This window comes from Paroedura picta, chromosome 8 (genome assembly GCF_049243985.1).
Source record: "Paroedura picta isolate Pp20150507F chromosome 8, Ppicta_v3.0, whole genome shotgun sequence".
NCBI classification, from domain to species: Eukaryota; Metazoa; Chordata; class Lepidosauria; order Squamata; family Gekkonidae; genus Paroedura; species Paroedura picta.
The window spans coordinates 97,691,492-97,713,879 of record NC_135376.1 but is presented as its reverse complement, the minus strand read 5'-3'; the positions used below and the strand labels follow the sequence as shown (position 1 = coordinate 97,713,879).

The window sequence follows — 22,388 nt, the reverse complement described above, 5'->3', positions numbered from 1 at the left end:
CTGGAGCACATTTCCCATCCAGTTGGGTAATGGGTAGGGGCTCCCCCAAAGGCACCTTTCCCACCCCCAAAGTCTCGGCTAGCGCTGGGCTTACTAGGGTTTGGGTACACCCTGAGTCCACAATGCAACGAACCCCCACTTTTCGTCCAGACTTGGGCTCTGTGAGGGTTGCAGGCAAAAGAATCAGGGGGGAGTCACTCACCACGCGTTTGCCCCTGCCGGAGGCCTGCTGGCGGGGCGCCTTTACAGCAGACCGTCTTCGTTTCCCGACTGCTCCTCCGATTGAACTTCTTTGTCCTGGCCGCTGCTCTCCTCCGATTCCTCCACCACAGTCGCGGCCCCAGCTGGAGCCAGCAAACACTTGCCTCTTTTCTTCGGGGCCGTTTTCTTAGTAGTGGACGCTTTGGCTGGGATTCCTCCCGTCGACTTGGTGCTGGGCGACGTCTTGGTTGGGCATTGTGCAAGGAAGTGGCCAGCCTGACCACAACCCAAGCACAATCCCTTCTCCATGCGCCGGGTGCGCTCGCTCGGCTCTAGTTTCGCCTTTGGCTTGACTTTCTTGGGGGTAGAAGTCTTCGCCCCCGTCTTGCCGGCAACTCCTTGATATTCGGCCGCCCTTTCCAGGCGGCTCTCCATCTCTCCTGCCAACTGGACCCATCCTGCCACCGTAAGTGGGTCCTCTAGGAGGAGGCACTTGCTGGACAAGTCCCCGGAGAGTCCCCCCACGAACGCGTGCACTCTCTGGGGCTCAGTCCAATCCGGCACAGCTGAGGACAGCTCCTTGAATTCCCTGGCATATTCGGCCACTGTCATTTTCCCTTGCTTCAGGGACTTGAGTTTCTTCTCCGCCGTCTCCTTCTCGAACGGTTCCATGTACATCTGGCGCATGGTTCTCAGAAAGTGATTGTAATTACGGACGGCTCTCAGGTTGTAACGATAGAGGTCCATGAACCATTTCGCTGCCTTCCCTTCCAGGCATTCCCCCACAAAACGAACGCGCTCGGCATCATCGTTAAAGGTGAATCCCATGTCCATCATGTAGGCTTGGAGATGCACCAGGAACGAAGGGAAGGTTGATGGATCCCCTGAGAATTTAGCTTTAAACTTGTAGGTGCTCCACATTTCCACTCCTCGGAGATGGGGAGGCAGTCGTCCCGGTCCCCAATCCATCGGGACTCTCACTCCACGGCCCAAACCTCGACCTGCTCCTGCCGCTGCTCGCGCCGCTGCCGCTGCTCGCGCCGTCGCCCGCGCCGCCGCCGCATCCGCTCCATCCGCGTCAGCCGCCGCTCCGTCCGCCGCCCCGGCACCTTCGGCGGCTCCCGCGCCACCACCAGCCCCGGCCCCACCGAGGCCGGCTTCTTCTTCCTCCTGCCGCTGCGCTGCCGCCCTCGCCTCGGCCAAGGCGGCGGCTTCGGCCTCGGCGGCCGCCTGCATCACTGCCTCCTCGCGCTCCCGCAGGGTGGGAAGGTCCCCCAGCCTCTGACCGCTGGATTCGCGAGAGTCTCCGTGCAGCTCGCGCAGCAGGCGCTGCGCCTCGCGCTGCTCTTCCGGATCCAACCGGCCCGAGACATCCTGCAGCCAATTGGTTACCTTGTCCAGTTTGTTCTGCAAGTCACGCACCTCCCCGGTGGGCTCCATCCCGTAGCTAGGCATCCCCAGTTGATCCGGCCACTGCTCATCCCCCGTCAGGTGGTCGTACTTTGACAGATGCCTGCGTTCGGTGATGTGCCTTTCCAGGAACTCTGCATGACCCGGAGTTGCCTCTCCTAAGGCTCTGATCATGCCCGAGCTGTACGGACCCACACCGGCCCCGTCGCTCTGAGAGAGGTCCCAATCCAGGCCTTCTCCCTGTTCGGTATAGATATTGCCTTCGTCCTGCATGTTGGCAGGCGAAAGGGGTTGTGAGATTTGACTTAATGTCAAACGTGAAGAGAACTCACAACAGGCTTCTTAATTAAAGAAAGCTTTATTGAAAAGTACTACACGCTCTAGGACTGAGAAGTCAAATCTGACTAGAGTACAGATTTGCTTCTGCTTATCAATACAATTCTCCCGCTCAAAACTTGACAGTTCCCAAGGGAGGGGAGTAAGAGAAAAGACACATGTGTAATTAAAACAGAAATACATTCTCATGGCCTTGACTAGGTGACAACAAACCCAGGCTCAGCCGAGAGGCCACAACATGTGATAAGGTTACAAAAACAAATTATTCACTTTTATGGTTAGCAAGAATACAGGACCTGGGGCAACCAGGCGCCAAGCAATATAACTGACATGGAGGAACTCAGGCTAATTTATGACAGAGATTCTACAATCCTGACATGAGCTGGCCTTGCCGGTTGGGCTGCCTCCGATCGTTTTCCTTCCATACACTCATTATGTTGATCATCTCCTTCCCCTAGTGGCTTTAGTTTAAAGCTCTCCTGATGAATCTCCCCAGGTTCCTGCCAAACACATTCTTCCCCAGTTTCGATAAGTGCAGTCCATCAGGTGCTAGTAGGCCTTCCTCAAGAAAGCCTATCCCATGGTCCCAGAAAACAAATCTCTCCTGCCGGCACCAACTACGCAGCCAGTGATTCACCTCCATTATCTTCCTCTCCCGATGCATTCCTCTTCCCTTGACAGGCAAGATTGAAGAGAATACCACTTGTGCCCCCATTTGCTTGAGCTTCCTCCCCAGATCTTGATAGTCCTTTTTAATAGGAGCGATGGTATTCAGGGACATGTCATTCGTTCCCACATGGACCATCACAAATGGGTAGCGATCCGTAGATTTGAGGAGTTTGGGCAGCCTTTCTGAAACATCTTTAATTTTCGCCCCTGGCAAGCAACACACCTCTCGGGTTAGGGGGTCGGGCCCAGCCACATGGTGATCCATTCCTCTTAGCAGGGAGTCTCCAATTACCAGTACTCTCCTTTTTTTTTTCTTCTCAACTCCATTTCCTTCTGTCCCCGTGGCCTCTTCCCTTTGTCTTAGAGTTTGTTTTGGGACCTCTTCCCTTGTTGACCCTTGCACCTCCTCTGCAAGGGCCTGAAATCTATTCTGGAGCTCCAAAGGCCCCGAGAACTGTCTCGCCCTTCGCCGTTCAGTCTTTTTCCGAACTGCCTGCAGAGGCTCCCTATTGTGGTCAATCTCCTTGTCCTCTTCAGGACTGGTTGTATTCTCTTTATTCCATGTTGCAGAGCTCTGGACTACGAACTCCTCCCCTTTCTTACTTTGGGTCAGAGTAATAATTCTGTTTTCTAGTCCCCTAATCTTTTCCTCCAAAAGTCTTACCAGCTTACACTTGGGGCAGCTGTAGTCCATCTTGTCTTCTGGGAGGAAGGCAATCATGTCACATTCACTGCAGATGATGGGATGAGTGTCCTGGAGGTCCATTGTAATGTCTAGGCAGTGCAAGTACTAGGGAAATATAATCTACTGATATAATCTACTGATTCTAATTGCTCGGCCAAGAACCCCAGGCTAAGAGCCACAGGCCAAGAGCCCTTTGTCTCTCACTCTTCGGCTCCTCATTTAACACATTATGCCCCAATTTTCCAATATTAAAGGGAAATTGTAGGCACGATTTGGTCAATGTTAGGTATTGTGAAGGCCCATTTGTTTTGAAGGTCAGCACATTCATTCATTCATTTAAAAAATGCTTGACTCCTCTTCCATTGGCCCATATCAACAGAGGCATCACATCAAAATTGCAAGATGCCATAGTCCTGCTGTATGCCGCACTGGTCAGACCAAACCTTGAGGCTTCAAAAAGGACAAAAAATGTGGACAAAATTGAGAGGGTACAGAGAAGATTGATGAGGATGATCCATAGTCTGGGGACCAAGCCCTATGAGGAGAGGCTGACTTGGGAATGTTCATCATGGAGAAGAGGAGGTTGAGAGGGGACATAATTTCTTTCTTTAAGTATTTGAAAGGTTGTCAAAGGAGGGCAGGGAGTAGTTCCTGTTGGCAGCAGAGGAGAGGACCGCAGTAACAGGTTTAAACTATACGAAGAATGATATTGTTTAGATAGGAAATCTTTTTCAGTCGGAGTAGTTCAGCAATGGAATTGGCTGCCCAAGAAGGTGGTGAGCTCTCCCTCTCTGGTGGTCTTTAAGCAGCAGCTGGATAGATATTTTCATGGATGCTTTGGGCTGATCCTGCGTAGAGCAGGGGGTTGGGCTAGATGGCCTGGATGGCACCTTCCAACTCTAGGATTTTATGATTCTGTGAAATCTTTGGATATGAAATGGATTAACTTGGTTAATGGATTAACTTTGGCTGAATTTTTCAGCTAGTCCTATGGCTGTGGGACATACTCTTCTCCAGACTGTGGCCCAAGATTTGGGTTCTGCTGTATGAATTGAACTTATACTGGAAGACCAGGCTCTTTAACAAAGTAATGGAATACATGATAATGATGCAGCTATAAATAATAGCTATTTGTGTAAAGTGCATTCATTTTATAGCAACCCTGCAGGTTTTGAAGGCAAGAGACACAGAGGTGGTTTGTTAACACAGTTTAAATGTGGAAAGAGAACCAAATGCTAGGCTGCTTAAAAGTATAACATAGTTTTATTAATAAGAGAAACAACATTTGTATAGAAGGAGAGAATATGCTAACTGGCTGTTCTGCTGCTTTTGTTCAGTTTGTTCTGAAGGCAGGTAGGGAGGAAGTCTGCTCAAAGGAGCAGGAAGTCTCCAAGGGACCCAATCTGAATGCTGGAGGAGAGTATCTGGAAAACACCAGGAAGTTCCTAATCTTACAATGCTAGCTGCATATCTCCTCGGATCCCTCCAGTAGGATATTCTTCTCATGTGGCTGACTCATCACACTACAGATCTTGCATATTCCAATGGGTTTGCCATTCCCTGCCTCTGAGTTGTGACTCTGGACTTTCTTGGCTGTCTGCCATCAAAATATTGGCCACGGTCGATCTTGCTTGGCTTTGGAAATCTGACATAATAACGGGAAGGATCAAATAACAGGCAGGAATGGTTCAAGTGATCAAATGTGCCTGCTCAACCTGGATGGTGTGCAGCTATCAGAGGCTCACTCCACCAGGAACCTGGGTGTGATCCTGGATGCTTCCCTCTCTATGGAGGTGTGGGACACAAGAGTAGCATGGCTGGCATTCTACCACATTGCCAAGCCGAGCTACTAGCACCCTAATTAGTCTGGAACACCTAGCCACAGTGACCCACACAATGGTCATCTCTTGCCTAGACTTCTATGACTCACTTGCCTTTGATCCAGAAACTACAGCTGGTCCAGAATGCAGTGGTCAGGGTCTTCACAGCAACACCATGGAGGTCCCACATCCAGCCTATTCTCCGACAGTTGCACAGGTTACCAGTTGAATTCTGGATCAGGCTTAAGGTTTTGGTAATTACCTTCAAGACCATATGCAGTCTGGGCCAATGTATCTGAGGGACCACCTTTCTGCCTACACCCCTCAAACAGCTCTGTGCTCTGCCACCTCCAACGGGCTAGTGATCCCTGGCCTCAGGGAAGTCCACTTGATCTCAACCAGGGCCATAGCCTTCTGGTGGAACGAATTCCCAGAGGAGATGAGGGTCTTAACAGAACTAAAACTGTTCCACAGGGCCTGCAGAAAGGGAGCTCCTGTATGACTGACCTGACTAACCCTGGGCCTGTTAGATCATTTTTCAAAATGTTATTTTCTCTATTGTTATAGTATTTATTTATTTATCTATTTATTTTATTTATATACCGCTCTGTCCGGAGGCTCAGGGTGGTTTACCTAGAACAATACATGAAATGGTCTATAACATATGAATAACCGTACAATATTAAAAACTAATAGTTGTAACAATAGAAACAGTGTAAAAAGGTCCAGAGCACTCTGGTGGAGTTCTGAGAGGGAGGGGGGAGCAGGGGCCCTTCAGTCACTGTTGGTCATGTCTGGTCTCAACCAAATGCCTGGTGGAAGAGCTCCTTTTTGCAGGCCCTGCGGAACTGTTTAAGCTCCGTCAGGGCCCTGATCTCCTCCAGGAGCTCATTCCGTTATTTATATACTGCCCTCCCCGGAGGCTCAGGATGGTTTATATAGAACTGAAAACTATACAGGAAACATTACATAACTGATTATAACATTAATATTATTAACTGATAACAAAGAAACTGTGTAACATTAAACAATAATAATACAACAGGTCCAGGAGTCTTGGTGGAGCTTGGAGTGTGTGTGTGGGGGGGGGGGCTGCTGATGTTGTTGGCTGATTGTGCCTGGCCTCAGCCAAATGCCTGTTGGAGGAGCTCCCTTTTGCAGGCCCTGCGGAACAACTTTAGCTCCGTCAGGGTCCTGATTCCTCCAGGAGCTCATTCCACCAGGTGGGGGCCAGGACAGAGAAGGCTCTGGCCCTGGTTGAGACCAGGTGGGCTTCTTTAGGGCCAGGGACCATTAGCCAGTTGGTGGCTGTGGAGCGCAGAGTTCTTTTGAGGGCATAGGCGGGGAGGCGATCCCTCAGGTACACTGGGCCCTGACCGCGTATGGCCTTGAAGGTAATTACCAGAACCTTTAGTCTGATCCGCAATTCAACTGGCAACCACTGCAGTTGGTGGAGAATGGGCCGGATGTGGGACCTCCATGGTGTTGCTGTGAGGATCCTGGCTGCTGTGCTTTGAACCAGCTGTAGTTTCTGGGTCAAGGCTAAGGGCAGGCCTGCGTAGAGCGAGTTACAAAAGTCCAGTCTAGAGGTGACCGTCGCATGGATCACTGTGGCTAGGTGTTCCGGGGCCAGGTAGGGCGCTAGTAGCTTGGCTTGGCGGAGATGGTAAAATGCGAGCTGTGCTACCTTTGTGATCTGGGCTTCCATTGTGAGGGAAGCATCCAGAATCACACCTAGGTTCCTGGCGGAGTGAGCTGTAGAGAGCTGCACACCATCCAGGGCAGGCAGACGCGCTTCCTCATATGGGCCCTTCCTACCCAGCCACAGGACCTCCATCTTGTGCTTAAGACAACTCTGCTTGAGCCATCTTGCCACTTCTTCCAGGAAGCTGGCTAATGCTTCTGGGGGAGAGAATTATTACTAAATTCAAAGCCCGTTCCTAAGAACGGGCCTTGAAAAGGTCCCCTCCCCCGGCCCCTGGTCAGGCAGCTTAAGGTGAATTTGGGTCGCAGCCAGATTAAGTGGGGCGGGGGGGACATAAAGGTAATGGAATGTATGTTTCTGCCTGCTTGAAATGAGAATCTCAGCAGGTGATGGGGGGGGGGGTTGAGGGGAGAAGGGACATGAAAACTAATGCATATTCTTGCGTCATTCCAGACTGGAGAGGGTTAAAGAATTATAGCTTTTTTCCCAGAGAGCTAATTAAGAGTGAAAGTGGAGGATATCAGCCTGCAACAGGTGAAGAAACAAGAAATTTCTCCTAATAATAGGAGCAATTAATTTGCTTCTACTCAGTGCAAAATAATGTTATGATTGACGTGAGGATTTTGCCTGAATTAGTACCTCTGTGTTGAGTTCTCCCACTTTCTCCCTAATGTTGAGCAAAACCTAGCCTCTGTTATGAGATCATAATGTTGTGTGTTTCCATGCCTCCATGAGATGGAGCCAGGTCAGATCACACAGGGAGCGACCCTAAGCATTACCCATTCCTTACTTTGCCATGTGGTGAGAGAATCTTCAAGAGGTAACACAGGTTAGGTTTGCTTCCTGGGGATGAGAGACCTTTGTCCTGACTCCCATGGAGATGGTCCTGGATTAAGGTGACCAGATTGTCCCACTTTTGGAGGGACATCTGGGGGTACCTGGCAAACTGTACTTATGTACAGTTTGTACAAGCAAAGGTTGGATACACACTTTTCTTGGATGCTTTAGGATGCTTTGGGCTGATCCTGCGTTGAGCAGGGGGTTGGACTAGATGGCCTGTTTGGCCTCTTCCAACTCTATGATTCTATGTTGAAATTTAAAAATATATATTACAATACTATTTTTGTGTTCTATGAAACTTTTTGTTGCTCCTTATAGACCAAATTTTTAGTCAAGATCCCCCTCCGCCGTCAATGGTGCCCCGCTTTACCAATGTTAAAATCTGGTCATGAAGCTACTGAAGAAGAGCCTGTGATGAGGTATGGGGACCTAGGGGAAAGCAGGAGACCCCTGCAAGGGAGACCCCTGCAAGGGAGATGGCCCCTGGTCTATCTGCTCCAGAACTAGCCCCTGAGGAACTTGTCATGGAAGCTCCTCCACCAGAACATTCTCATCCCCCTCCAGGTCCTGAAGTAACCTAGCACCAGTCCAGGAGTCAGTGCACAAACCCAACAGAATCTGCCTCCACCTCGCAGGAGAGGCAGAGGCAGTGTATTGTCCTGATATAGCCCAGTGAAGACGCAGTGCCAGGCTCAGCCTGCATTTCAACATCTGGGCCAGGTCATGGTCCTAGTGGGTGTAAATGTTTGCAGGATTCTGGCCCTAGTAAAGCCTAACATGAATCCCAGGTGCTGCTTCCATAGCAGTTGGAGCAGTTATACGCTCAGCCAATGGAATCCTTGGGCTGGGAGGGAGGTTTGCTGGATCGATGGGTGTTCTGTGCTGTTATCAATGCTCCCAAGCCTATCTGGCTAGACCTGAGGGCACCTGAGGAGACCTCACTGAGCTCGTGCGCGGCAGTCCGCACATGCGCGTTTGCGCTGGGGCTGCCGCGCGTGCGCGGGCCCCCGGGCCGCCCTCTCCCCCCACTCCGGAGCAGCAGTCCATGGCAGCCGAAAGGTTGCGGACCGCTGTCCTGAGTTACCTGTCTCTTGCCTCATCTCCTTTAAAAGCCGATTTCCCTCTGTAACTAGGAGACCACCTATTTGGGTAACAGAAATGGAGAGTTCAGGGTGGACTTGTCATTGAGCAGAGGCCCACAACCATTTTGAGACTGTTGGCATCTTTAGAGGTTGTGAGGGGCCTGGAGATCCTCTGGAATTACGCTTCATATCCAGGCTACACAGATCAATTCCTCTGGAGAACATTTTGGGTTTGGAGGTTGACTCTGTGACTTGGACCCACTGAGGTTCCTGTCCTCCCCAGGCTCCACCCCCAAATTGCCAGGTGTCTCCACATCTGGATCTGGCAACACTATCCCCTCCATTCCCTGCCGATCCCCAGGACGGGCTCCAATTGAGCCAAAACTCCATGTTTGAGATGAGTGCTAGAGTGCCACTCCCTGTGCTGTAATATCCCTCCTATTCCTGTTGCTGGCCCGCTGAACAGCAGCAGGTAAATTTAATGGTTGGTGGGAGATGTACCAATAATCCAGGAGGCCTAATCATTGTGGGGAGGGGGAGTCCCTTCTTTTGTAAAAATTTCCCCCTTTGGCAAAAACTGCATAGAACTAGAAGACAGAGATCAGACGGCTTTGATTTTCCTTTTAAACATGGATGGTCGAGGCAGTTCTGGGTCTAACACACTGAATAGACAGCGTAACACTTCACTTGGCCTTCCGTACATTTTGAAACAGTTGACAACTTTGTGCTCCGGTTTTAGTGACATCCCATCTGTAGGATTCTTGGCTCACATCCGGAGTTGCGTCTAAAGGCTCCTGCTGTATCTCATGGCTTTTGCAGGCGCTGCCATATGGCTGGAAAGGGAAAATGCTCGGAGGGTGAAAAAGCACCTCCCCCCCCCCTCAAGAAGCCTGGCATGTTTTCATTCTTCCCCACCTGCCAAGACTTTTCCGAGATGGCTGCAGCCGGGCAAGCCAATACTGAGGAACCGTAGATTAAAAGAAGTAGATTTAGAGGCTAACGGGATGATGTCCTCGGAGAGACCTTGATAGTTGTGGAAGAAAAGCTCAGCGCCTTGTCTTGTGGGTGCGTTTGGCCCATCTGGGCAGCAACAGGATGCAACTGTAGAAAAAGGAAGCCAACCGAAACAGATCGCTCAGTCTTTTTGAAGAATGTTTGGTTTTAGGGGTGCCTATTTGGGGGAGGCCTGGCGTGCCAGCAGAGCTGTGAGAAGACGATGCTCTCTCACGACAGGCTCCTTCAAGAGGCTCCATGTGGGCACTTGTGGGCGTGTCTTCTGATAAACACAAATATGCACAGGGAATTCACAGCTGAGCAGTGGCTGTGACACTGATGGTTTTTCACACCTCTGCAGATCTGTGCATGGAATGAAATGGTCCTGGAAAAGCATAGTTGGAAGCCCATCATCGTCATAATGAATGCTCCTATCCTGGGCGAGGAGGAGGAGGAGGGCTGGTTCTTATATGCTGCCTTTATCCGCCTGAAGGAGTTTCAAAGTGGCTTACAATCTCCTTCTCTTTCCTCTCCCCACAACACCCTGTAAGGTAGATGAGGCTGAAAGAGCCCTGATATTACTGAAGAAGAAGAGTTGGTTCTTAGATGCCGCTTTTCTCTACCTGAAGGAATCTCAAAGCGGCTTCCATTCTCCTTCCCTTTCCACTCCTCGCAACAGACACCCTGTGAGGTTGGTAAGGCTGAGAGCCCAGATATTCCTGCTCAGTCAGGACAGCTCCATCAGTGCTGTGGTGAACCCAAAGTCACCCAGCTGGCTTCATGAGGGGGCGTGCAGAATCAAACCTGGCTCGCCAGATTAGAAGTCTGCACTTTTAACCACTACACCAAACTGGCTCAAAAGGAGGGAGTGGGAAACTGCTAGCTTGATTGTTTTGGACTCTTTTGGCTCCTTTTATGGTTGCCAGTTGCAAGATATGTAGAGTGCGTAATTCAGCAGCATAATATACTACCAGGGCTACTAGAAATTTGGAGATGAGGCCTGGGGAAGACCAATGTGTTACCAAAATCACCAAGACATTTGCAGCCCCTATGGCTACCAAAAACATCCGTTTGCTATCAAACAGCATTCTTGGAGGAAACTTCGGCCCTCGATCCATATCAGCCGGGCTTCCAAAGCAGCCATATTCTCTGGACCAACTGATCTTTGTTGTCTGGCAAATGCTGTAAGATGTTCAGGTCTCATGGGAAGACAGGCATCCTCTTCTCCACCACAGCTGAGTTGATCCAATGCCATGGAATGATTAAAATCTAGCATGAGGGGACTCTGGCTAAAGCCACAAAGCTTGCTTGCTAAATTTAGACCAGTCTCTCTCACTCACTCTGACCTACCTCACAGGCATGTTGTGAGAATAGAATGAGGAAGGGGAAATGGTGGTGTCCTAAACTCCTTGGAGGAAAGGCAGGATAACGTGATAATTTCACAAATTAAACTAAGACAAGAATTTCACTTTCTTAACAGGGCCACCATAAAGTTTTCCAATGAGAAACACCAAGGGATTATTTTTGATTTTTACTCTGTTCCAAAAATGTATCTTCAGGTTCTGAAGCTTAGAGGGTGATGTTTTCCCATTTTCCCAAATCCTTTTAAATACTTTATTGCGAGTCTCAATGAGGACTTACTTCTGAGTAAATATACACATGGTCTAGGAAGGAGGATTAGGAAATTTAAATGTGTAAAAAAGATTAACATGGATAGATACATGGGGCAAAAGCAGAGATAGATGTGAATAAACATGATGTGTGTAACAAAACTAGGAATTAGGGGATAAGTAAGCAAGCAAAGCTGACAGAGAAAGAATAAACTGTGTCCATGTTCTGTGAAAAGCATTCTTACTGTAATACAAAAGAGCATGCGCTAAAGGAAATCTGAGAGGGAACGATGCTCTTGGACCATGACCCTCATCTTTAATCTCATCTCCCAGGGGCCACAACAGTCATGCTCTATTCCAGGCCAACCGGGGGCCCAAGGATATCTTTCTGGTGATCAACAAGTAGGTTTTAGAAAGTGGATGAGACCAGGTTGGGCTTCTGCCCAACAGGACTTTTGGTTGGCCACTGGAGAGCTGACGGGCTATGAAGATTGCTCTAGCAGCTGCTCTAATCACAGCACAAGGGTATTCACTGTTGTCTCTGATGCTAAACGGTGGGCATGCAAAGAAATATTTCTGAGCAGTATGTTCATTTAAAAGTTCTGTCTAGCAGAGCTTCTGTCTGGAATGTGAGAATTATGCTTGACCTCACTCCCTGAGATTTTGTGGTTGGCTCTGTCTCTTGAGGAGGCCATTTCATGATCCCCAGTCATGTCTCTTTTTCTGAGTTTGTGAATTCTATGTCTGTAGGTCTGTCTGTTTATCATCTATATCTCTCTTTCTCTCTCTCACTGTTAAATGTTTTAGTTGCTGCTCCCCACAGGATCACATGGCGACTTACAACGTTAAAACTGTATACAAAAGTTTTGAAACTGTGCTTACGTGGACTCTGGTCCATTATGCTGTTAATTTTGTTGTGAATGTCCCTTAAGACTCCTGCTTATCTTTGCAACAACAAATTAACATGGTTAATTTGGGGGACCTCAAATGGCTGATCTCCTTCCTCTGGGGTCACAGATGCAATTTAATAAAGATAAGTGTAAAGTTCTACATCTGGGTCAGAAAAATGAAAAGTACGCCTACTGGATGGGGGATACGCTTCTAGGTAACACTGTGTGTGAACGAGACCTTGGGGTACTCGTGGATTGTAAATTAAACATGAGCAGGCAGTGTGATGCAGCGGCAAAAAAGGCGAATGCCATTTTGTGCTGTATCAACAGGGGCATCACATCAGAATCACAAGATGTCATAGTCCCATTGTATACAGCACTGGTCAGACCACACCTGGAGTACTGTGTGCAGTTCTGTGTGGGAGGGAAGATGGCATGGTATAGGCTGGTATCTGTCAGAAATTGGTGATTCTGGCATAAATTCATGCAGCCTGTTTCTTGGGACCTCCTGCTGTGATCTCCATCTCGCCATTTGCCTGCGCTTTGCCATTTGTTTAGCCCCATACCTGTCCCCATTTGTCATGCTAAGAGAGGTTGGTGGATACTCGGTAGGAAGTCTTGGAGACTGCGGGTAGTGTGAAGCGTCCCTGATTTCCTCTCCTTTTGCTACAAGGTCTTGTCTGGCATTTTCACATCGAGTTCATGTGGCTTTGATCCTCACAGAATCATAGAATCATAGAGTTGGAAGGGGCCACACAGGCCATCTAGTCCAACCCCCTGTTAAACGCAGGATCAGCCCAAAGCATCCTAAGGCATCCTAAAGCATCCTGCACAGTCTGTTTTCCTGCTCAAACTGGGGCTCAGGGGGGCTGGGCAATGGGAAGGGATTTAAGCGCTCTGGTGCTATTGTTCTTTAGTCTTGGCCACATTGTTAGAGTCAGCTATCCATCTGACATTAAATTCATCTTTGCGCCAAGTCAAAGCCTCTTATAGTTGCAATTGGTAGAAACCTCACAATATCATCAGAACTTGGAAGTTAAGCAGGATCAATTCTTGTAAGAAAAACCACCAAGGCAGGAACTGAGAGGCAATTTCCGCACAGAGTGTGATATTTCACTTTGTGTCCTGCCTGCAATTGCAAGATAGTAAATGGTGTTATTTTCCCCCTCCACACTCTACTGCAACATCTTGCATTTCCCCTCCTCACTGGGGGGGGGGGGGCACAAGAAAGAACAATGCGCTATTTTACTCAATCAATGGAGGCAACAAATTGAAGGTTTGTCTCCAAAGTTCCCCCAGCACGATTTTTTTTAACACTGAGACCAATCCGTGGCAATGCGTTCTCATTGAAATGCATACGACTTGCCACGGAAGTGCACCAAAAAAAGAAATCCAACCGTGGCCTCTTATGTGTCACACCCCCGTCCCTTCTTCTCCTCTTCTCCCCACCCGCTGTTCCGTCCGCCTGCCGCTCAGAAAATGGCAGAAAAGCCTCTCTATGCCGGCATGGAAGAAAATTAGCTTCCAAAGAGAAAGGTCCAACAGATCACTGCTGCCCAAGTTTCCACAGGGAGGGAGTTATGTATGTCAATATCAGCTTCCAGGGTTCTCATGAGAGGGGGAGTTGGCTGAAGGGTAATATGCTTTGTTTGTTCCACTGTGCCTTGGTTCCAACAAGGTATTGCCGGGTTAACTTGCATGCCTTCATTAAATTCAGCCATTTGCACCAAGTCAAGGATTTGTGTTTCTGAGCAATCTAAAGAAACCTGACAACACACACTCTGATGTCAACTTTTCCTAGTGTGAAACTTGCCAGTGAAAGTATCAGTGGGTGGTTCCTCTTTTATAGGTCCTCTTTGAGCAGGAAAACAATTTTCAAAGGAAAACAATTCAAGGATATGTGGTGGCTGCTTTTACAGATAATGGCACCAAAACTACAGAGAACATGGTATACCCTTTAGCCTAAATACCTCCTGAATTTCAAATAGAATGAACACAGGGGTTCGGTTTTACAGACACATGAAACAGGTACCTATTGGTACAGGCACATGTCTCTCCACTGATACCTGTGGGAAAGTGGTGCCACTCACCTGCATTAAAAAAACCCCCACATATCTGCATTTATTTCATGTTCCTACTCTTACAATGACCACCTGACATCTCTTAAACTTTTCTGCTGAAAACTCTGCAATTGCTGTCCTTCCTTGTTGTTTGGTCTGTTGTTGGTTTCCTTGGTTTGTTGTTTGCTTTTTTTTACAAAGAGAGAAAGAGCAGAAGGAAGGAGAATTGAAGTCCTGCCTTTGGGGGATTTGTGGGAGTGGTTGCTTTTTAACCAAATAATACCAACATGGCCTAGGAGCTAGTACTGCCTATTAAATAAGGACCACCCAAGTTTCAAATAAATTGTACAGAGAGGTTGAATTTTATTGGTCCCTGAACCAGGTGCCCCACCTATCCTACTTGAGAGAGAAAAATAGCCCTGCCTGCACCAAAGAGGAAGGAAGGATATGGAGTGAACCAGAATCATAGGTCTGCCAGGACCCGTACCCAGCTTGCATTGGCTGAGACCATCAAAACCCAACTGGTGACAGTTAGGCCCATCGAAGGTTGAATGTCTATATCAATGTTAAGATTATATTACTTGTATTCACTCATTGCAATACATGTGTTAATAAGAGTACATACCACTGAAATTTTTGGAAGTCTTTGGAAGAGAGTGAATGCCTGATAACTAGACATCTTCCTTCATTGAGTGACTTTGATACTTTACAGCTCTCACTTTGGAGCTTTTATTGGCTGCTGTACATATTTTATATGTGTAACAAACTGGTGTGTGTTAAAACCAGACTTTTGAAGAAGGCCCTATAAGGTATAGTGGTTCATATAGTGCCTAGCAGATTGTTTTGCAAAAGCCTATGGGCTGTATGTATGTTTTTAATTCCTGTTTTTTTAATGTGCACAATAAAAGTAATATAATTTTAACATTTATACAGACATTCAACCTTTGACGATCCTGGTTCCAGTTCCAGTTCCCCCTCCGCCTTTTCATTTTTGTTGCATCGGCTGAGAACCAATGCCTGGAAAATTCAGAAAATGGTAAGCACCCCAACACAAAAAATAACAAGGAATCTTCTGGGGGGAATGAGTATTGTTTGTAAAGTTTAAAAATCCTTTCTTGGGATAAATATTCCAGAAATTCATGCAAACATGGAAGCAGCAATTCCCCATGTATGTTCTTGGCTGAGGGTTTTCCAGAATGTGCATGGGATCTATTGCGCTGTGCTGCTGCCCAGTTTTTCGGTCAGGACGGGTTGCCATCCCTCTCCCTGGCTCCACACAGGGGAGCATTTGGCCCACTGCACCCTGCCTGCCCCAGAGGTGTGCTCCTGCACTGCAGCTGGCATGGCAAGGTTCAACAGCAATGCAGGTCAGCATGGGCATTGCATTACAATGCAATACCACATTCTTAAATTTAAAAATATTCCCCAGGCTGCTCCACCACGTTGTGCAGCGCGGCAGAGCTGCCTGGGGCATTTGTTGTCTTTTCTGGGGCACCGTACTTGAGCGCAGGTGGAGAGGAGACAGGCCAAGACAGGCCAATTCTTTTGCAGCTGCACAGCTCAGGCCCGACACAGGCCCCATTGACACTTGGAACAAAAAAGGGTTCCAGGTTCCCTAGCTGTGGGGCAAATGAGGGCCTGAATCGGGCCAGCCTTGGGATGACCCTGTACCAGTGCCAGCGTCATGTGGAAGCAGAAATTAGCCCCACAAATAAACAAGCAGTGAGTTGGGCCAGATATCTGGTGTGGAAAATGTCCTCGCCAGATGTCACTCAACATCCACTTGGAGGTGATTCTGCTGGAAGTGTAGATCACTCCTGAGGCATCTCAGAGCTGGATTTTGTTTGTAGAACTTGGCTGATAGCAGTAGCTGATCTGGCTACTCATTGAAAAAGGCACCGGCTGCATTCTTGGTGTAGTGGTTAGGAGTGTGGACTTCTAATCTGGCATGCCAGGTTCGATTCTGCGTCCCCCCACATGCAGCCAGCTGGGTGACCTTGGGCTCGCCACAACACTGATAAAGCTGTTCTGACCGAGCAGTGATATCAGAGCTCTCTCAGCCTCACCCACCCCACAGGGTGTCTGTTGTGGGGAGAGGAAGGGATGGCGAATGTAAGCCGCTTTGAGCCTCCTTTGGGTAGGGAAAAGCAGCATATAAGAACCAACTCTTCTTCTTCTTCTTCTTCTTCTTCTTCTTCTTCTTCTTCTTCTTCTTCTTCTTCTTCTTCTTCTTCTTCTTCAGCAACATTGATACTGAGATCATGTTTTCACTTCTGGACTCAAAACCCTGCAGATATCTGCATCATCCTTGAGCACAGACTGCCTTCAAAGAAGTGTAACACTCAGCTAAATGCAAAAACCATTTTCACCCAGAAAAAGGCATTTATGGCAGTAACATAGAATCATAGAATCATAGAGTTGGAAGGGGCCATACATGCCATCTAGTCCAAATCAGGATCAGCCCAAAGCATCCTAAAGCATCCCAAAAAAGTGTGTATCCAACCTTTGCTTGAAGACTGCCAGTGAGGGATTGTTTTTCACCATGCTTTTCACCCTTTTGAAAACACCACATCAAGAAGAATCCTAGGAGACATGGCTGAGAAAGAAGATACAAAAACCCTCCCTGCCAGCTTTCACAGCACTGGTGTGTTGTACTTTGTTTTTTTAATTGTTTTCCTGTTTATTTATTAATTTTTGGAATGAAAGGGTGCCAGAGCAACATCTCAACTCAGTCACTCCCTCTGTTTATTGGGGGGCTCATGGAAATTTTGGCAGGAGTCTGGTAACATCTGTTCCCTTTATTTGGCTATAAAAGAATTGGGGGGGGCACTGCTGTTGAGAGACTACAGTTCTCACTATGGAGGACAATTTCACTTTGTCATGCAGCAATTATTTCTTATGAGTTTTGAATACTTTCCTGATTGAATAAGATTTCATTTGTGTTTCTCCATATAAGCAAAGAGTGCACATTTGGGAAGTCAGTTTTGAAAGGGGAGGTAGAGATCCACTGAGTCCCTTTCTGTATTACGTCCAACCCCTTTCAACTTGCTCTGCACTGTCTGGAGTTAAAACTAATATTGCCCCCCTTGAAAAATTTTTTGAGAAGGCACTCTGAATTATTATATGCTCACAGATTGTCCACTGTCTCTTCTTACTTTCTAAACATAGTATTGACTTCTTTTAATGGCTCTTAACCTCCATCCTTGAGGCCATTTTGCCAGGTTCAGGGGATGAGGGAAAACATACTATTGTTGCTAGGTAACAGCAGGATACAGTCTCCAACAATTCCCCATTGTTTGTGATTGGAGAATCATAGAATTGGAAGGAACCTCCAGGGTCATCTAGTCCAACCCCCTGCACAATGCAAGAACTGACAACTCCTGCTTTCCCAGAGTGACCCCAATTTCATGTCCAAGTAATCTCTCTACCAGTAATCCTCAGAATCCAGCCTGGCCTAGAGGGAATTCACCTGCCATCCCACAGTGGTGACCAACAATTCCCTGGGTATGCAAGAGACAAACACTGGCATATCCCTTCCTGCTCATCCACTCACAATCTGCCTAAGTTCATAAAATCAGCATTTCTGTCAGCCTCTGTTTTAAAACTTCTTTAAAAAGATATCTTTTCCACACTAGGAATATGCCCCAGGACAGCCTCTGGTTGCTGACGGGTTTTAGAGCCCCCTCCACATGACATCATCTGCATCCTGAGGCTGTCCAAGGACTGGCTGGAATTTTGCCCAGATTTGCCTCAGGATGAAGAAAATCGCAAAAAGTGGAGTTGCCACTTTTTCTCACATCCCATCGATGAACAACCAGTGAGCAATCAGAGGCAAGACTGTATGGAGGGGAAAAGGCACAACAGTCTCTGCAGGTCACTGTCCCACCCTTGCACCCACCCTCCCCACTCCATTTCCTGCTCCGAGTAATCTTTAAAAAAAATGGTGTGGTCCACGTTGCAACATGAGCACAAAGCTACATTGTCAAAGGTAAAGAAGTATCCACAGTCTTTTGGGGATCAGGCAGGCAAAACACAGCCCCATTTCTATTTTCTGGAGGTGGGAAATGAGCTGGAAAAGAGCAGTCTTCTCCCAAGATGATTCTCCCTATCATACAGGGGTCTGAGCGCTTTGTTTTTAAGCCAAACATTTACCAAAAATAACATTTTGGGCTCTAGTTACCATGTGCAGCATCTCAGAAATCCACCCAGACATAAAGTCGAAAAGAACACAAATCCTCCCCTCCCCCAAAAAAGGGGGGAATGCTGAATCGTTCTGGTGTTTCTCCATAGCAACACACCAGTGTTGGTTTTTATTAAAAATACATATGTGTTGTGGCAGCGCAGAAGTGCCTTTAAAAATAATTGGGGGGCTTGGGGGAGAAGAAAGTTTCAGTCCACAACGTAACTGCTGCGCTGTCATTGGAGGCTTGCTATGATCGTCAAGCCAAGGAGTGTGGGGAGAAGTTCGGCTTGTTTTCCCTTGCAACCTCATTGGAAGGCAAAAAGCCGCAATAGGGCAGAAGGAAAACGTGGGCGGGGTCTCCTGTGAGGAGGGCTGCAAATGTGAGGTTTACCATCCCATGTCTACAAGCAGGAGGCCTCTCGCCTTTTACCCCTCCATGCGGAAACAGTAGGAGAACTCACCGTGTTCTGAGGAAGCCTGTTCCACTGAGGAATCACTCTAACTGTCAGGAACTTCTTCCAGATGTTTTGCCAGAAATTCTTTTGAATTAATTTCAACCCATCAGTTCTGGTCCAACCCTCTGGGGTAACGGGAAAAAACTCTGCTCCTTTTATATGACGGTCCTTTTAAATACTTGAAGATGGTTATCAGATCCCCTCTCAGTTTTCATATCACCTCTTAGAGCAGTGGTCCGCAACCCTCTTCAGGCTGCGGACCGGCGGCGGCGGGGAGGGCGATCTACCCGACGGGCATGCGCGGCCGGGTCACACATGCGTGTTTGCAAATGCGCGTTTGCGGATGCGCATGCACATTGCGCATGCGCGGACCTGCTTCCCTCTCCCCCTCCTCCCACAAAAAGAAGCTTGCTGGACCGCAAGCTAATCGGCCACTTTTGCGGCCGATTTGCGTGCGGCCTGGGAAGTTTCTTGCTGGGGGAGGGGTCGGGGAGAGGGAGCCGTGGCCCGGTGTTTGGGGACCACCGTCTTACAGGATGAGTCTTGCTATTGCCTAGTAACCTCTGCATGCTTTCTTCTCCTCAAGACAGCAAAATAGCCACTGCATGGAAAAGCACAGAAAATAAGGTTGCACTTACATGTAACTGCTGCTCATTGAGTGGACTTCTGTGCAGGCCCATATAAGACTGCACATTTCCAGGCCTGCCACAGAGAGGAGCTAGCAAGCTTTTAAACAATAATTCTAGATCCCCCCTCCCATCAGAGAGGAGGCTGAATTTTCTGCCCAAATGTCATGTGATGTGGGTGTGGCAAGCACTTTCCCCTCAGTCCTCCCTTTACCACAATTGCCAGGTAAGTATCAGTTAATACGCATAAGCCCACAGCAGGGAAAAAAGGGGCGGGATGGGTGTCTGCACAGAAGTCCACTCAACGAACAACAGTTACTGGTAAATGCAATCTTGATTTCATGTCTGTGGCTTTTGTGCAGTCCCACATAGGAGAACATCATAGAATCATATACTCATAGAATCATAGAGTTGGAAGGGGCCAAACAGGCCATCTAGTCCAACCCCCTGTTCAACGCAGGATCAGCCCTAAGCATCCTAAAGCATCCAAGAAAAGTGTGTATCCAACCTTTGCTTGAAGACTGCCAGTGAGGGGGAGTTCACTCAAGAACATAAAGATTAACCACCATGGAGGAGGGGGTGTGCTTATTCTGCAGCATATTAATTGAAGGACTGTTCTTCCCACAGCAGCCTCTTTCCTGGAGTTGGTGTCGATGGAATAGTGGTAGACAAATGTGGACTAATACAACCAAGTGGCTCCACTACAAATATCTTCCAGAGGCAATCCAGCCCTGAAGGAGGTTCAAGAAGACGGAGCATGCATGGAAACAGGACAGTCGACTCTAGGCAGAGAACATGCTAGCCTAAATGTGGACATCATATATTTCTGTGCTGAGGACCCCTCTACCCCTTTCTGGGGCCATTCAAACTAGCAAAGAGATTACTCTGTTGTCTGAATTGTTCTACTTTATCTAAATAAAAGAAATGGGACTCTGGAATCCAAGCCTAAGGAACTTTCTTTTCAAAGGTATTGAAAATGGTTTTAGTAGTCTACAAGAATTTGAGTGGTTTTTATTAGGACAGAAAAAAACTCAGATATAAGTTATTCTGAATTAGAGACATAAACAATTTTATTTGTTTGTTTTAATTGGAATACTATTCAACACAAACTTTCTGAAGCTTTGGAACCACATGAAGAGTTTGCATCAGAATCAGGTGATAGTGAAAATTCAGATGTCCATTTCCAGTTCTGCACTGCTGAATGCTAAGAATGCACACTTCACATTTTCTCACAAATTGTGCCTCATACATATACACTATACTTTATCAGATTTCGCATATACAATCCCAGTTGTCAGATCTCATTCTCATTTAGGAAAATAAAATCATGCCGCTCAAAGCAGGTTATCTCCAAAAATAGGTACAAATTCAGAACTAGGAATATAATTCCAGGCTCAAAAACATTTCAGCACTTACAAATTTATTCAGGGACCAAGGGGTGTGGAAACTATAAGTTAAGGCATGTACTTTAGCTTCTATACTTGACAGCCAATGTGTTTGTAGTAGTTAGAGTGTTGGACTAGGAACTGGGAGAACCAGGTTGGAATCTCCTTTCTACCATGGAAACATACTGAGTGACTTTGAACCAGTCTGGAGGGAATTCACCTACGATCCCAGTGGTGATCAGCAATTCACTGGATATGCAAGGAAGGACCACAAGAGACAAATATTGGCACATCCCTTCCTGCCCACCCACTCACCATCTGCCTAAATTCATAAAATCAGCCTTTCTATCAGATGACTATCTAGCCTCTGCTTAAAAATTACCCAAGAAGGAGAACACACCACCTCCTGAGGAAGCCTATTCCACTGAGGAACCACTCTGTTAGGAACTTCTTCCAGATGTTTAGCCAAAAATTCTTTTGAATTTATTTTAATCCTTTCGTACCCTCGAGGGCAACAGAAAATAACTTTGCTCCATCTTCTAATCTATATGACAGCCCTTAGTCATCTTCTCTCTAGGCTAAACTGACCAAGTTCCCTCAACCTTTCCTCATATGAATCATAGAATCATAGAATCATAGAATCATAGAATCATAGAGTTGGAAGGGACCATACAGGCCATCTAGTCCAACCCCCTGCTCAACGCAGGATTAGCCCTAAGCATCCTAAAGCATCCAAGAAAAGTGTGTATCCAACCTTTGCTTGAAGACTGCCAGTGAGGGGGAGCTCACCACCTCCTTAGGCAGCCTATTCCACTGCTGAACGACTCTGACTGAGAAAAACTTTTTCCTGATATCTAGCCTATATCGTTGTACTTGAAGTTTAAACCCATTACTGCGTGTCCTTTCCTCTGCAGCCAGCAGAAACAGCATCCTGCCCTCCTCCAAGTGACAACCTTTCAAATACTTATCATGTCCCCTCTCAACCTCCTTTTCTCCAGGCTGAACATTCCCAAGTCCCTCAACCTATCTTCATAGGGCTTGGTCCCTTGGCCCCAGATCATCTTCGTCGCTCTCCTCTGTACCCTTTCAATTTTATCGATGTCCTTCTTGAAGTGAGGCCTCCAGAACTGCACACAGTACTCCAGGTGTGGTCTGACCAGTGCCGTATACAATGGGACTATGACATCTTGTGATTTTGATGTGATGCCTCTGTTGATACAGCCCAAAATGGCATTTGCCTTTTTTACCGCTGCATCACACTGCCTGCTCATGTTTAGTTTACAATCCACAAGTACCCCAAGGTCTCGTTCACACACAGTGCTACCTAGAAGCGTATCCCCCATCCAGTAGGCATGCTTTTCATTTTTCTGACCCAGATGCAGAACTTTACACTTATCTTTATTAAATTGCATCTTGTTCTCATTTGCCCATTTTTCCA

General features: G+C 47.4%; 1 long non-coding RNA gene across 1 annotated transcript; it reads left to right on the top strand.

Moving 5' to 3' along the window:
• Window positions 1–7,276: 7,276 nt before the first annotated feature.
• Window positions 7,277–20,489, top strand: LOC143842717 (uncharacterized). Its single transcript, XR_013233322.1, has 3 exons — window positions 7,277–7,646; window positions 15,235–15,337; window positions 20,193–20,489. It is a non-coding gene; the product is annotated as an uncharacterized LOC143842717 (long non-coding RNA).
• The last annotated feature ends 1,899 nt before the right edge of the window (window positions 20,490–22,388 follow it).